The 14,490-nt window shown below is 37.4% G+C and overlaps 1 protein-coding gene across 17 annotated transcripts in view; it reads left to right on the plus strand.

Moving 5' to 3' along the window:
* CNTN4 (contactin 4) overlaps nt 1–14,490 on the plus strand; it is a 994,033-nt gene that overhangs the window by 944,753 nt on the left and 34,790 nt on the right. The window lies entirely within an intron of this gene.

The following is a 14,490-nucleotide window of genomic DNA, read 5'->3' on the forward strand; positions in this document are numbered from 1 at the left end:
CCTTCCCCTTCTTATGTCTTGACTTCTGCAAATACCCCTAGTTCCAACATATCATGTCACATTCTATCAGAATAAAAAGAGAATTAGGCGAAGCTCATTTATACCTAAACATTGGGAACCACCCAAACACCTCTTTCACAGTGAATTAAAGTAAGCATGAGCTGCAGAGATACTGGAATGGAAATCAGTAACTTATAGTGCTTTTGAGCCAACCACACTTGGGGTCCAATACCTGTTTCTCCTTCTGTCTAGATCTGTGGCCTCAGACAATATATTTAACCTCCCTAAGGGAGCCTTGGGCACATTGTCTATGATGATATTATAGGGTTGTGAAGGGTAGCTGTTAGTGATCCAATCACTCTGGAGATATTTACTGAGCACTTATTATGTGTCAGTAACTGTGCTATGTAGAAAGTATCTATGCAGAATTAGAGAGGCATGTTCTCTGCTCTCACATGCTTATATTTCAGTGAAGTCATAAAGGCAACCATGTAGTACAGATCCTGACACATGGCAAACACTTTCTGTACATAAGCTGCAATGAAGATGAGAATGACGGTGTTCGACACTGGCAACGCGGCCACCATGGTATCACCAACATTTTCCTAAGAACTTGAAATGGAAATTCCAGTCCATAGGAACTAGGCATCAATAGGAAATCTACTTGTTTTCTTTTGTTTTGTTTTGTTTTTCCTCCTCATAAAAATGATCTATCAGAGAATCACAAAACAAAACGGAGAATGTTTGGTCAATACATCTCTAAACAACTTGATAAATATACTACAATCTTAGCTTTTGGTGAGAGTAATAAAGATAGGCATTTTAACAATTTCTTTTAAACACATATATTAAATCTTCTGTTGAAAGGCTGACAGATGTCCAGAAGTCATAAGCTAAAGTAACCTCTTCTAGTACCAAGGTGAATGGTCATCTTTATTCTTAGCAAACAGAGAATAATCTTTTTTTAAATCACGTAATCCTATAGATGCTGCATTTTCTTTCTCCGTGTTTTACTCCTTTTCGAAACTGTGGTTTAATGATTCTAAATTTGCTGCCTTTCTCATCAGTTTCACAATTCATCCTCTGGGTAATTTTCCAGTAACATCTTTTCCTTTTGGAATGTGCATTTATGCAGTCCTCTGACTTGAGAAGCCAGAATACCATTGGTGCATGAAGTGTCTTTGGTGTCTTTAGATTTAGCTGCTAGCTTGAAGCATCTGGCAACCAAACATAAACTCCAGTACTTGAGCATTCATGCTTGAACCAGAAATTGCTTTGTCATCTCCACTGGCTTTTATTAAGCAGCCAACAGCTGCCTTGGAACTATGACTTACTACAGTGAGCTGGTTCCTTTAGAACATCACCCTCTTCTTACTCTTAAAATAAGTGTCTCTTTTTCCTTTCTTCCCCATGAAAATCTCTGGCATCAATAGTAATAGTAATAATAGTATCTCATACTCAGTAGCTCTTTGTGTTTTATGAAGCATGTTAAAATCCATTAACTCATTTTGAATTTCATAGTCATCCTGGAATGCCAAATACCATCTCCTCCAAATTACAGATAAGAAAACCATAGCCCAGAGATGTCGAATGACTTGCTGGTGGTTTCATGCCTAAACAGTGCTGTATGGCCTAATCTAGAAACTAGGCTTTTAGACACTAAATTGAGTGTTTTATATGTTTCATCATGCTGACATTTTTAGCACAACCTAGGTTATCAGAGAGTCACTAAGAGAAGATCTTTTACTCCCTGAGAAATAACATCCAGCGACTATTTCTGAGATGAGCTCTAAGGCTGGGTTGATTTCCAGTGAACTGAGAGACCTGCTTATTTCTGGTGCTCTAGCATTGTTTGGGAGCTCCTGCCATGGGAAAATGGCAGAGTAACCTATTGGCCTCCATGTTGCCCAAGTGAACATTGAATCCTGTATGAAAAGTGCCCTCTGGGGTTGTGAAAAGTGCCAGATCCTGCTATGGTAACTAAATGTAAGATAACCTTTCTGTGGAAAGCAAGCATATGATGGCTAAGAAATGGTTTTGTAAACTATGGAATGATCTACAAATGCAGAGGACCATATGCCTTGTACATCTTGCCTACTTGAGTAAATGAAAGATTTTTCTTAGTATCTCTCTGTGAGTATTGGTGTATTTAATGCTGTAGCAGTTTGCAAACTCTGCTCACTCTTTTGCACTGCAGCTGAAAGATATACCCTATGCAGTTGGCATGTGTCATAGAAATAATGTGTACCTATTTGTTACAACCTAGGCTGGGATCTTGCCTCGCTATATTTCCTACCGCTACTGAGCTGTTAATTCTAATGGATAATCTAGGAAGTGAATACTTTCCTGTAAACTTCAACCAATTTTATTGAGGAATGGACATTTAAGTGTAGACACACACACACACACACACACACACACACACTCACCCCTAGGTTTTGTTTGTTTTAATTCAAGTAACATGTTTGTGGAATGAGGAAGTCATTAACGATTTTTTTACTAACCAAGACCTCGTCAAAAATCGATTTCTCTCTCTGCCCTTACTCTCTTTCTGAAGTCTCCCGCCAATTTTTAATGTTGATCATTTCTCAATATTTTCAGTGGGTAGTAGTACTGGAGTGTTTCACTTATCACCATGGCAAAGTCTCCTTGTCATTTTGAGAAAAGTAAATGTGGATTTGGAAAATGTGGGACTTTGGGTCACTTCAGAACTCTGACTTAAATTTCAGGTACCCTTTAGTTAGAAGTGGCAAGATACAGCTTATCTGTAAATGATTGTAATTACAAAGATAGAGTTTGTCCAACAAAGGTTTTCTGTTTTAATATCGAAAAACCAAAAGATGGAATCATGCTCCACAAAAGACTGCCTTTTCACTTTCTAAAAATTATTTTTTGGCTCTGTGTACTCCTGTTGGTGTGAATGCTGTTTATTAGCATGTAATATCTTTGTGTTTGTGGAGTACAGGACTCTGCTACTCTCTGTGTGTCTATCTTGCTCTGTTTCTCTGCATTTTCATCTCCTTTTCCTTGCCTCTTGCCTCTCAATTCTTTCCACCTCCATTATCCTTTATATTAGATTAGATCTAACTTTAAAATTATTTGATGTACCTTACATTTTATGTTCCCTGTATCTAATTTAAAAGACATGAAAAGTTGTAAACATCTCTCTGAAAATAAACTAAATTAAGTTTCTTTATACCTCCCTGACCCTCGATTGATTTTTTTTTTCTCTTTGGCTCAGCAATTCTCAGTAGAGAGAAAAGTTTCCTTATCTCTAGTGTGGAAGATTGGACTAAATGTGCAGTGACCCTCAAACTTACCCCAGAGAGTAGTTCTTCCTTACAAGAGTGAGTTTTCCCATGATTTGCCTCTATCTCCTCAAAAACAGTAACAAATTCTTAATTCAGGGCTCTTCAGATTTTCATTCTCCTTTCTTTAAATTTCATTGAATGTGTATATAGATCCCACTATGAAGCAAGCAATGCAGCAGGAAGAAGTCTCTTTTAGTTAAACTCATAATATCTTACCTAGCTGCACACAAACGGGGCATTTCAACAATTACAGAGGACCTCAGAGCTATTAATAGTTGCCCATTCTGAAGGGTTTCAGGAAAAATTTCCCTTAGAATTAAGGACAAACCCTAAAACAAGCTAGTCAGTGGTGGACCAGACTGTTGGGGGTAGGGGAGGGAGGATTGTTTAAGGTTCTGTTTTGCAGAAAGCTTTATAAATCAATCCTACCTACATTAAATAAAGAGAGGGTAGCTAATATTATCTACCAAGATATTAATACCTTCTGTTTTAAGCTTCATATGCTCCTTGGTGACCTCATCTCAAATCTATAGGCAAACAAAGAAGTGCTGCTTTAGAATATGAGATTTATTGCTTTTTTCCCAAGATGCAGTCCTTAAACAGAGGGATCTGAAAACATATAGAAAATTGCTGAAAGGAGCATGTTAAACAGAAAAGAGGGACACTCTCTTCTTCTGCTAAGGTTTCAGCACCATCTACTGTCCAAAATATTAATCCTTCCCTATATTGCACTGTGTGTGAATGGGCACTTGGTTGTTCTTTGCATGTAATCACAATGGAAGGCATTGTCTTTGGAATTCACTGTCCTTGCCTCAAGGTGTACACTTCCTTTCTTTTGTGGTTTAAGTAAATATTTGCTTACTGTGTATCAGTAGATGCAGCCCCAAGCCCAGCAGATGCAATACATTCCTTTAATCAGCAAAGATACTATTATGCCATTCTTATGCATTGACTATGATGAAATTTACTGTATTTCACTGACACTAATGGGATTTTGGGGGGACTCTTTTGCTCAGTGAGTCATAAGAGAGTTCCTTATGTATAGTAGTTGAAATAAACAGAAAACATTCTAATTATTGTTTGATGAAAATGTTTCTCCCTGAGTTAAAGATATCTGTGGTTCCCATTTATGATTCCTTTTTATCTTCCATCACAGTCAAAGGCACACCATAGAGTGATTTTAATTATATCTTGACTCGAATATACAATGTATTTAATTTGTCATTGAGAATAGTCTTTTCCTAGTCCTTTCAGATTGTCATTTCTTTCAAATCATAAAGAAACCTTCAAAAAGGAAATGTGAGCGGGCGAATTTATTATATTTCCCCCTTCCCTCTTCTGTTATTACTTGCTATTTTGCTTGAGGAAGTATTCTCGTTCATAATGGAAGCTTAGGCACCTGCAGAAAATTCTTTGCATTTAGAAAGACGTCCCAGATGAAAAACCTTGCTACTGAAACTTGGCACAAATCCAAACCTAGGATGTTTGCTTTCCCTGGTGATGGGTAAAAATGAAAACAAACAAGTTGACCGTGAATGACTTTAAGACAGATTATATCTTGCTTATTAAAAACAAACAAACAAAAATCTCCTTATTAATAGTTGTAACCAAGTTAGAGACTTGGGAGGCAACCAAGAGCGTTTGAGTGTCATTAAAGCAGTCTTCATAATTAAATAGGTGCTTTATGCTACACATTTTGACCAGGCAAATCTAATAACTTTGATTACCACTTGGCTGCTTGTTTTGCAAGCACCTATACTTGGCCACCCTCGATTGGCTTGTGCATAGCAGTTTCCATTTGTGACAGTCAAGCTTATTAAACAGCTCTGCTTTGTGTTTTTCCCCCAGTGCTTGAAAATAGATTGGTAAGCATTCCGCTCAGGGGTGATTTGTAAATTGCTTTACAGAAGGCTCAAGTGTGTGCTTAAGCTGACTGGGGTCAAAATTTGCCTTGTGTTTTCTTCTGATGTCATTTGTCAAGTTGCACACGTTGTTCAAAGAACCAGGTCACAATACTACGTGGCAGTGCTTCTTGGTAAGAATCAATTAAAAATGTTGACTAGTGCAAGTGCCCTATGCCAGTGCTGTGTTATTTCTGCCACCTAAGAGGGCAGATTTATTTGTCTTTGGCCAAAATACACTTAATGTTCTTTTCCAAGTGGATTCCTCTTCCATTCTTCATACAACAAAGTCACATTTTAATTATGTTAACAAAAAAGAGAGGCAGATAAATAAGGGTCCTATTGAGAGAACTAGCTTGTGTTTTAAAATTGTAAAATTTCTCAATTTACAACCATAGTTTATCAATGGAAGACAAATCTTAGTGAAAAGTAAATGTGTCTAAAAAAGCTCATATGTGTAAAGGATTTTCCAAAGAGCAAAATTATAAGCAAAATAGATATTTAGGAACATACCACATATATAGATGTCTGATATTATCTGAGTGATGATAACCTGAACAGATTTTATTTCATCAGGCTATTTTGGCAGTTAAAGCTTATCCCTAAAATCAGGGCTTGGAGCTGAGCTCCCTTTCAGGAACCTGGGGCAGACAAAAAAATTTCTACCCAGATTTGAGACCTTTAAGGGACCTTTACCTTTGACCAGAATGGGCAGCAAGACCACCCCACAAAAAGAGAGTCAGACCTATACAATATAGGGTACAACACCCTTTATTTTGCTATGCTGTGAAGCACAAACCCCAAATTATTCACAAAGACTGATTGACACCTTTACAACCACACAACAGGGAGAAGTGGTGCCCATGAGGAAGAAAAAACTTCACTTATATGATGAACTTCCGAACCAAAATTACAAAGACCTCGAGGAAGTCTGCTACCATAAGAGACAGTCAGCAAATAGAACAATGGCACCTTCAAAATTACCAATAATACAGCCACCTGAAAAGGACTTGTAGCTAAGTATATGTAGATTCCTCAAGGATAACCTCACTTACCCCATCCATCATTCCCTGCTTCCCTCCCTAACTTTCTAACAATGGATTTATTTCTGAAAAGTAATTCAGGAGGAAAAGAACAAACTGGAGACTGTGGTGTTTTCATTTGTTTGTTTTGATAGCTACTTTAAAATGTAGATCTTAATGACCCAGCAGAGAATAGTAATTATAAAATTAATCAATGTTTCTTCTACTTAAGGATGAATTATTTTCTAAAAACTAAATACAATTTGAAGTAATGCCTTGCTTCTGATAGTAGGTATTTTATAAAAGCATTAATTCAGATTTTCTCCTTGGTGTGAAACACAGAAACTCAGTGTTTAAATTTTAGCGAAATATTACATTTGCTTTTTCCATTCTTCTTTTTATCAGGAGCATAAAACTTTAATTTTTAAATGGCATATGCTCTAGAATTAGAGTTTGCCATCTTTTTATTTTATTGTTCTGTGGAGTATTCATTTTAAATATTTACATTTTGAGTACTAAAGCAATCTGAGCAACCTCCGCTTTCCTGTCTGGCACAGAAGAGTAATCACAGTGGGTGAGGAAACAGAATGGTGAGGTGGGTTGGAGATCTGTACAGAGGCATGGTTGCAGGTGGATATAGAGGTGGTGGGCACAGGAGACAGCTGGCAAGGTTGGCAGATTGATTATACTGAACAAAATGTAAGTTGATTCAGCAAATTAGTAAATGTTTTCAAGATATAGAAATAGTTATAGCTGTGTAAATATTACACATGTATATACACACAGATATTTCCCAGCTCTGTTGGCTGAGAGGGTCTAGGTTCAATGACCCTCAGTAACAATAAGCACATTGGATGTCCACCTCTTGGTTTCTCAAAGCCATCCTCCACTCAAAAAGAACTCAAGCTCTCTGAAGAAATGACTGATTCTAGGGCTAATTCAGGAAAAAAGTGTAACATGAGCCTTACTGGACCAGAAAGTAAAGAAACACTTAATGAATAATAGTAAAATGTCAAACAGACAAAGAACCAAACTGAAAAGGACTCCCATAGGCCAAAATGGGGACAATTTGAGAATCAGTGTAAATAATGATAGTAATGTATTACCACCTGTCAAATAAAATAAGCCATGAATTTATCCTAATGTAAGTAAGTACATAAATAAATGGGGGAGAGGAGAAAGCTTTTCCTTAGAGTAGAATGTCAGCTGATGTATATGATACGTAGAAGGAAAGATAGCAATGAAGAATCACCATTTGACAACCATCATAAAAGTCATTAATTCAGGCAGGAGTCTTCAATGGATTCTAAGGCTGGTGAGTACTAGTTTGATGACCATCAGATTACTGGTGTAATCTTGGAATATCTCCCGACAAAGTACTCATTATTTATTTATTTATTTTAGTTTATTATTATTTTTGAGACAGAGTCTCACTCTGTCACCCAGGCTGGGGTGCTGTGGCATGACACTGCTATCTCCACCTCCTAGGTTCAAGCGATTCTCATGCCTCAGCCTCCTGAGTAGCTGGGACTACAGGCTTACCACACCCAACTAATTTTTGTGTGTGTTTTTTTTAGTAAAGACAGGGTTTGATCATTTTGGTCAGGCTGGTCTCAAACTCCTGGCCTCAAGAGACCTGCCTACCTCGGTCTTCCAAAGTTCTAGGATTACAGGTATGAGCCACTGCAGCCACCCAAAGTACTCATTATTTACAAGGGTAAAAATGGTATGAATAAAATGGGGAGGCCAGGCAAACACCACCATATGTATATACATAAATATGTGTATGTGTGTGTGTATATAATAAGTGTATGTGTGTGTTAGTGTGTATACAGTGGGGAGAAGGGGTGTATGTGTGTGTATACTCACATATATATGTATGTATATATGTATATGGAGAAGAAAATAAACAAATGAAGTAAAATAATAGCTACTGAGGAGACTATCTAAAGGTGAAATGGTTCTTTGTACTTTTCTGGCAAACTTTCTGTAAGTTTGGAATTATTTCAAAACAAATTATTTTTTTTAAATCAAGATAAAAGTACAAAATGTGGCCTTATAAGCAAATTCAGTGGCAAACACAGATGAAGGGCCAGTGCTTGCACGGTGAGTGTTGAGTTAACCTTCAGCTGGCTCCTTTTTAAAATTCCATATTCGGCCAGGCATGGTGGCTTACGCCTGTAATCCCAGCACTTTGGGAGGCCGAGGCGGGTGGATCACGAGGTCAACAGATCGAGACCATCCTGGTCAACATGGTGAAACCCCGTCTCTACTAAAAATACAAAAAAAAAAAAAATTAGCTGGGCACGGTGGTGCGTGCCTGTAATCCCAGCTACTCAGGAGGCTGAGGCAGGAGAATTGCCTGAACCCAGGAGGCAGAGGTTGCGGTGAGCCGAGATCGCGCCATTGCACTCCAGCCTGGTTAACAGGAGCAAAACTCCGTCTCAAAAAAAAAAAAAAAAAAAAAAATTCCATATTCAACGTAAGTCAGGATAAATAATAAGAAATACTTCACATAGCTTCCTGATTTATAGTACTTCAAGATACAAGGCCTTATTTTCATCAGTCTCCAACAGGGCCACTCACAGATTTTCCATAACTTATTTTTAACCAACTCTTACGAGTAGGAACAGAACTAGGCACCAGGGACTTATAAAAGTGTAAGATGTAGTCCCTGACTCCCAGAAAGCTGATTAGTTACAGGGAGAGAAGCAGGACACATGTAAAAAAGGCAAATTATTTTGCATAACAATGCACTAGCTTCGTGTTGAAGACATAAGAACAGTTAATGCCGATGAGCTTCATGAAAGGACAGGATCACCAGTGAACAGGGTGGTTAGAAAGGGAATGTGGGGAGATGACTCAGATTCATGGGCTCTTCAAGACAGCAGGCTTTTTCCAGCCTGGCTGGCCATTGGGAGAACCTGGCATTCCCTCTCTGAGGGCGCCCACCTCCACCTGAATACCTCCAGAAATGGATATTCATGTTCTTCTGAGGCAGCCCATTTCCCTGTGGGAGAAGTCAAATTAGTAGCAAGTTCTTCCTTCAATGGAGCCAAAGTATACCTGTTTGTAGTTACTCTTTGCTTTCAACTTTGGGGCAATGCAAAATAACCTTAGCTTATCTTCTGCCTATAAGCCCTTCATATATTTAACAACTTTTGTCATGGGTCTCTCCCAATTTATCTTTCTTATGCCAAACACCTTCAGTTATTTTAGCTGATCTTTAGCTGATACTCAGGTGTACTAATGTGGCAATGAATTCAAAACATGTTTCTAGTAAGCTGTGGTCTGACTAATGCAAAATACAACCAGATTATTACCTCCCTAAATTGGAATATCACATGTTATTAATGCAACCGAAGATTGCACTGCTTTCCTTTGACAGCTGCATGGACTCCATGAGCACTGAAATGCTCAGGTGTTAAACATGTGAGCTGCCAATCTCCCAGCATATACCTAGTAGCCGATTTTTAAAGTGTAGTTTCTTGCCTTTATCCCTATTAAAGTTTGCCTAGTTGAAAAGGTTGGTCCCACTTGAAACCACTGTGAATCTTGATCCTCATCTAATGTTTAGGGTATGCCTTTAACCTGTGTGTTTTATGCAAAATTGATAGTTTATCTTGCACTGATTTTTATTGAAAAAAAAATGGAGCCAACTATAGAATGTTGAGTTTCATCCCTAGAGATGCTACCTCAGGATTATTGTCATCATTAATCAACAGTCTTTGCTGTGGCATTTAAATATTATTAAAAATAATTCTGGCTAGGCGAGGTGGCTCATGGCTGTAATCCTAGCATTTGGGAGGCTGAGGTGGGTAGATCATGAGGTCAGGAGTTCAAGACCAACCTGGCCCCCAGGTAGTGAAACCCCATCTCTATTAAAAATACAAAAATTCATCGGGCATGGTGCTGTGTGCCTGTAATCCCAGGTACTCGGGAGGCTGAGGCAGAGAATTGCTTGAACCTAGGAGGCGGAGGTTGCAGTGAGCTGAGATCATGCCATTGCACTCTGGCCTGGTGACAAAGTGAGACTTCGTTTCTCAAAAAAAAAAAAAAAATTCTCTGACCAGTCCCCTTATGTTATTTGAGGTGAGCTTGCTGTCTGCTCTTTGACTAGCTCCAGGCCTTTGAAGAATCCCATTTTTTAAATTCTCCCTATAAAAACTAATTTAAGCAAAAAAGATACAACCCTACTGAAAGGCATCATCAAAACCATTATAGTCAAGAAATTTGTTAACAGAAGACATGTGTCTCCTTCCATGAATGAAGATGACTAAAACACATGTTAAATATTATCCTGATAGGCACCAAGTGAATATATTAGCAGTGTAAATGAAAGATAAAGAAATTATAAACTAAAATGGAAGAATCGGAAGGGTATTAGGAAAGCAACATCAAAATGGAATTCTTATCCTGTGGACCCAAAAGCACTTATTTTTGCAGATAATAAGAACTATCAGCCAGGTGCGGTGGCTCACGCCTATAATCCCAGCACTCTGGGAGGCTAAGACACAAGGAGCTCTTGAGGCCAGGAGTTCGAGACCAACCTGAGCAGTGTAGCAAGACCCTTTGCCTATAAAAATATAAACCATTAGCCAGGCACCAGTGGCTCACACCTGTAATCCCAGCACTTTGGGATACTGAGGCAGGCAGATCAGCTGAGTTCAGGAGCTCAAGCAAGACCAGCTGGGGCAACATGGCAAAAACCTCATCTCTACCAAAAATACAAAAAAAAAAAAAAAAAACAACCCCACAAAAACAATTAGCTGGACATGGTGGCATGCACTTGTGGTCTCAGCTATTTGGGAGGCTGAGGCAGGAGGATCATTTGATCCTGAGATGCAGAGGTTGCAGTGAGCCAAGATTGCGCCTCTGCATTCCAACCTCAGGGACAGAATGAGACCCCATCTCAAAAATAAAATAAAACAAAACACTAGCCGGATGTGGTGGTGCATGCCTCTAGTCCTGTCTTGATGGGAAGATTCCTTGAGCCCAATAATTTGAAGTTACGGTGAGCTTTGATCATGCTGTTGTACTCCAGCTTGGGCAACAGAACAGGACCCTGTAAAAAAAAAAAAAAATGCAGTGTTTTAAAAAATAGAATTATTACCCAATGGACTCCAAAACACTTATTTTTACAGGTAATACGAGCTATAAATCAGAAAGTCTTTCCACAAACAGTAAAAGTGAGAATGTAATAAGGCTTGTAATTTATACGTCTAATTGTGGATCTGATTATTAACTGAGTACTTAATATTATTAAAAATGGTGGTTAATAACTGTTCCTCATGGTTGTTACAATCCTTAAAACAAAGCACTTAGTTTCCCTTTTGCCATTTATACATGATATAAAACACTGCAGAAAGTAAAAAGTTTATTTTGTTTTACTCTAGGAAAATTAAGCGCTTGGTAAATATATATATATATATATATATATATATATATATATATATATATACATTTTTTTTTTAAGTATCGATCCTCTGAGTTCAAAATTGATCAATCTACACAGTATGAACCAACCATCATCAGGAAAGTTTAGGGATGTTGTTGGTCCTATGTATTGTTTCTATTTAATTACATCCAACTCCCGTCATCAGTTCACATCTTGAGTTCTAATTGCCTTTGAGAGTTCTACGCACAGAACAATAGCTCAAATGACTCTTCAGAACAGAAGTCATAGATGAAGGTTCTTCCTGAGCTTGATGAATTAAAACCAAAGGAGAGGAGACAGTTTGTTTTGCAGGAAGCCATCTGTTTGTTTGTATTCAAATTTTAGGAAATTCATCAAGTAAAAAGCATCAAAATTCGCAACACAGGAAACAAGAGTACTGAACAAACATACACTTTGAGAAAACCAAGTCACTAATGAGATTTTGAACCTCTTTAGTTTAATCTTTTCTTGTCCCTAGGAGACCTCTCTGGTATGTGTGCAGTGCATGCGTTTGCATTGATTCTTGCTACTTTAGGGCTCAGAACATGAATCAGCGACAAGTGCTAAGTTAATGAATTAGCAGCTGTCAGCACAACTGTACCAACATAATCCTTGATTCAGGGAACTTCTCTGGTCCTTGGTTAAAAGACAGCTAAGTTTACCAATAAAAAAAATCTGTCCCAGATCCCTACATGTGCATAAAGAGGTAAAGGTTTCTTTAGAAAAGGAATGCTGTTCAAAAACCTGAGCCAGAATTTCAAACGGCTCTAGGCTTTTTGGGGTATGTGCCAGCTCCTTGCTGCTTGCCCAGAAGTTGTCAGGAGATAGGGAGACAAGACAGTTTTAGGAACTGGAGCCTGGACATTTGACTCCACACTCACAAGTCTGATGTGTAAGCTTAGAGCTAGAGCCAGCATTTTAGGCATAAAACCATCACTGCTGTTACCTGTCTAAGGCAGTAACTTCATTACTCATGCAGTGAAGCCCTCTGCAACCATCTGCACCCCATGGCAGAAATTCTTTGAATTCCTTCTGCATTTAAATATCTTCAGTTGACTACACATAATCAAGAGTGCAAATTGCTATATTATGCCCTTAGACTTATTCTCTGCATGATTTGTGTGGATATCATGTTTTCAGCAAAAAGAAAGGCAGAATTGCACAATAGACAATATGTTAAAAACTCTTAGACATCAGTCTGCTCATCTGTTAAACAGGGATGATAATAGTACCTATTTGTTAGAAATAAATGAAATAATCCATGTAAAGTGCTTAACAGTGCTAAGGGACTCAGTTATTATGAATGTTCTTATTCCCTCAGCCTCTCTTATGTCTGCTATTCACAATCCATGCTTGGTGGATGAATCAACAAATAAATGAATTAAAATGAAAATCTAAATTGCAGAATCAGTGGGCAGCTATTTAAAGTAGAATTAGGCAACATCTTTATCAGATAAAACCCATAGAAGTATATCATTTTAGCCTGGGATCTGTTTCAGTCTTCATTTTATACATGAGGAAAATTTATAAGTCAAAATGGGGCTAATACTTGATGTTTGCTTAGAATAAAATTTGTACTTACCACTTTTCCTCGTTAAACACACACACACACACACACACACAAAACTTCGTCACTATCTATTCCTGGTCGTTACAGGAATAAAAATCAATACAGCAGATTTTTATTATGTAGCCCTCAAAAATCCTTAGTTTTTAAATCAGGGGTTTTCCATCCCATTATCTTTTTGCTGTACGTGTTGTCCACTTCTCATTTCATGGACATCACTCATTCAATAGTGACTAAAAGCACATTAATCCATTTACCATGATCTTTTCCTGTTTTTAGAAAACAGAAAAAGTATATCCCACTACTAAATTATAACCTATTTAGGACAGAGATTTTCTTTTTCTAACTATCTGAGAGGTTTTCTTTCTGTAGTTGGATAATAGGATAGAAAAATGGTTTTAAATACTGTCTTTAAAGAGGAAATTTTAGTGTGGGTTATCAGTAAATAAGACTCAAAAAAATTCTCCTATCATTTATAATTTCAAAATTCTCAGCTGCTATTTTAATCCAAGAGGTTCCCTGAATAAATATTTATATACCTTGCAGCCTGAAATGCAATCCTATGACTATGGGAGAGGATTGGGCAATGTTCTTTTATTGTTTGGTTTGGTTTTGGTTTGTCTTCTTTGTAATTGTTTGATTGGCTTAGTTTGGTTTAGTATATAGAAATTTCTGGAATATGGCTTAATTCAAAATTTTATTCTTTAGGCACGTATATGGCCTTTATATTGAATTCAAACTGCTTCTCACTATTGTACTCTCTGACACCATTTATGAAATAATGTTGCAGAAAAATAAGGGAATATAGGTGTAATGTAGTTTTGGAGTGTATAAACTGTCTCAGCTAAGCAAGCCCATTCTATTCCCAGTTTAAACTATAATGTAAAGGTGAATTTTAAAGCTAATTGATGGTCCTTATTTTAAAGAAGTGATATACCTGTATCATTTTGTCAGTGATGTTCATTATAGCATTATTTATGATTTCTAATTATAAATATTAGAAAATGTCTAATAAAATTTGCTAAAATGCCAACTAGTTCCAAAATGGTTAAAACGATGAAGTTAAGGCAGATTATAAAACTATGTTCAAAAAGGAATAAACGTGCCTATATAATATTAAGGAAGAGAAAAAAGCAAATCGTATGTGTCTTATGTTTTTAATGGTGTAAAAAACAAAACAACTGAAAACGTATGAACCAAAAAGACTGGGGGAAATTACACCACCATGAAAACAGATGTTTTATCGTGTAGG

This window comes from Callithrix jacchus, chromosome 15 (genome assembly GCF_049354715.1).
Source record: "Callithrix jacchus isolate 240 chromosome 15, calJac240_pri, whole genome shotgun sequence".
NCBI classification, from domain to species: Eukaryota; Metazoa; Chordata; class Mammalia; order Primates; family Cebidae; genus Callithrix; species Callithrix jacchus.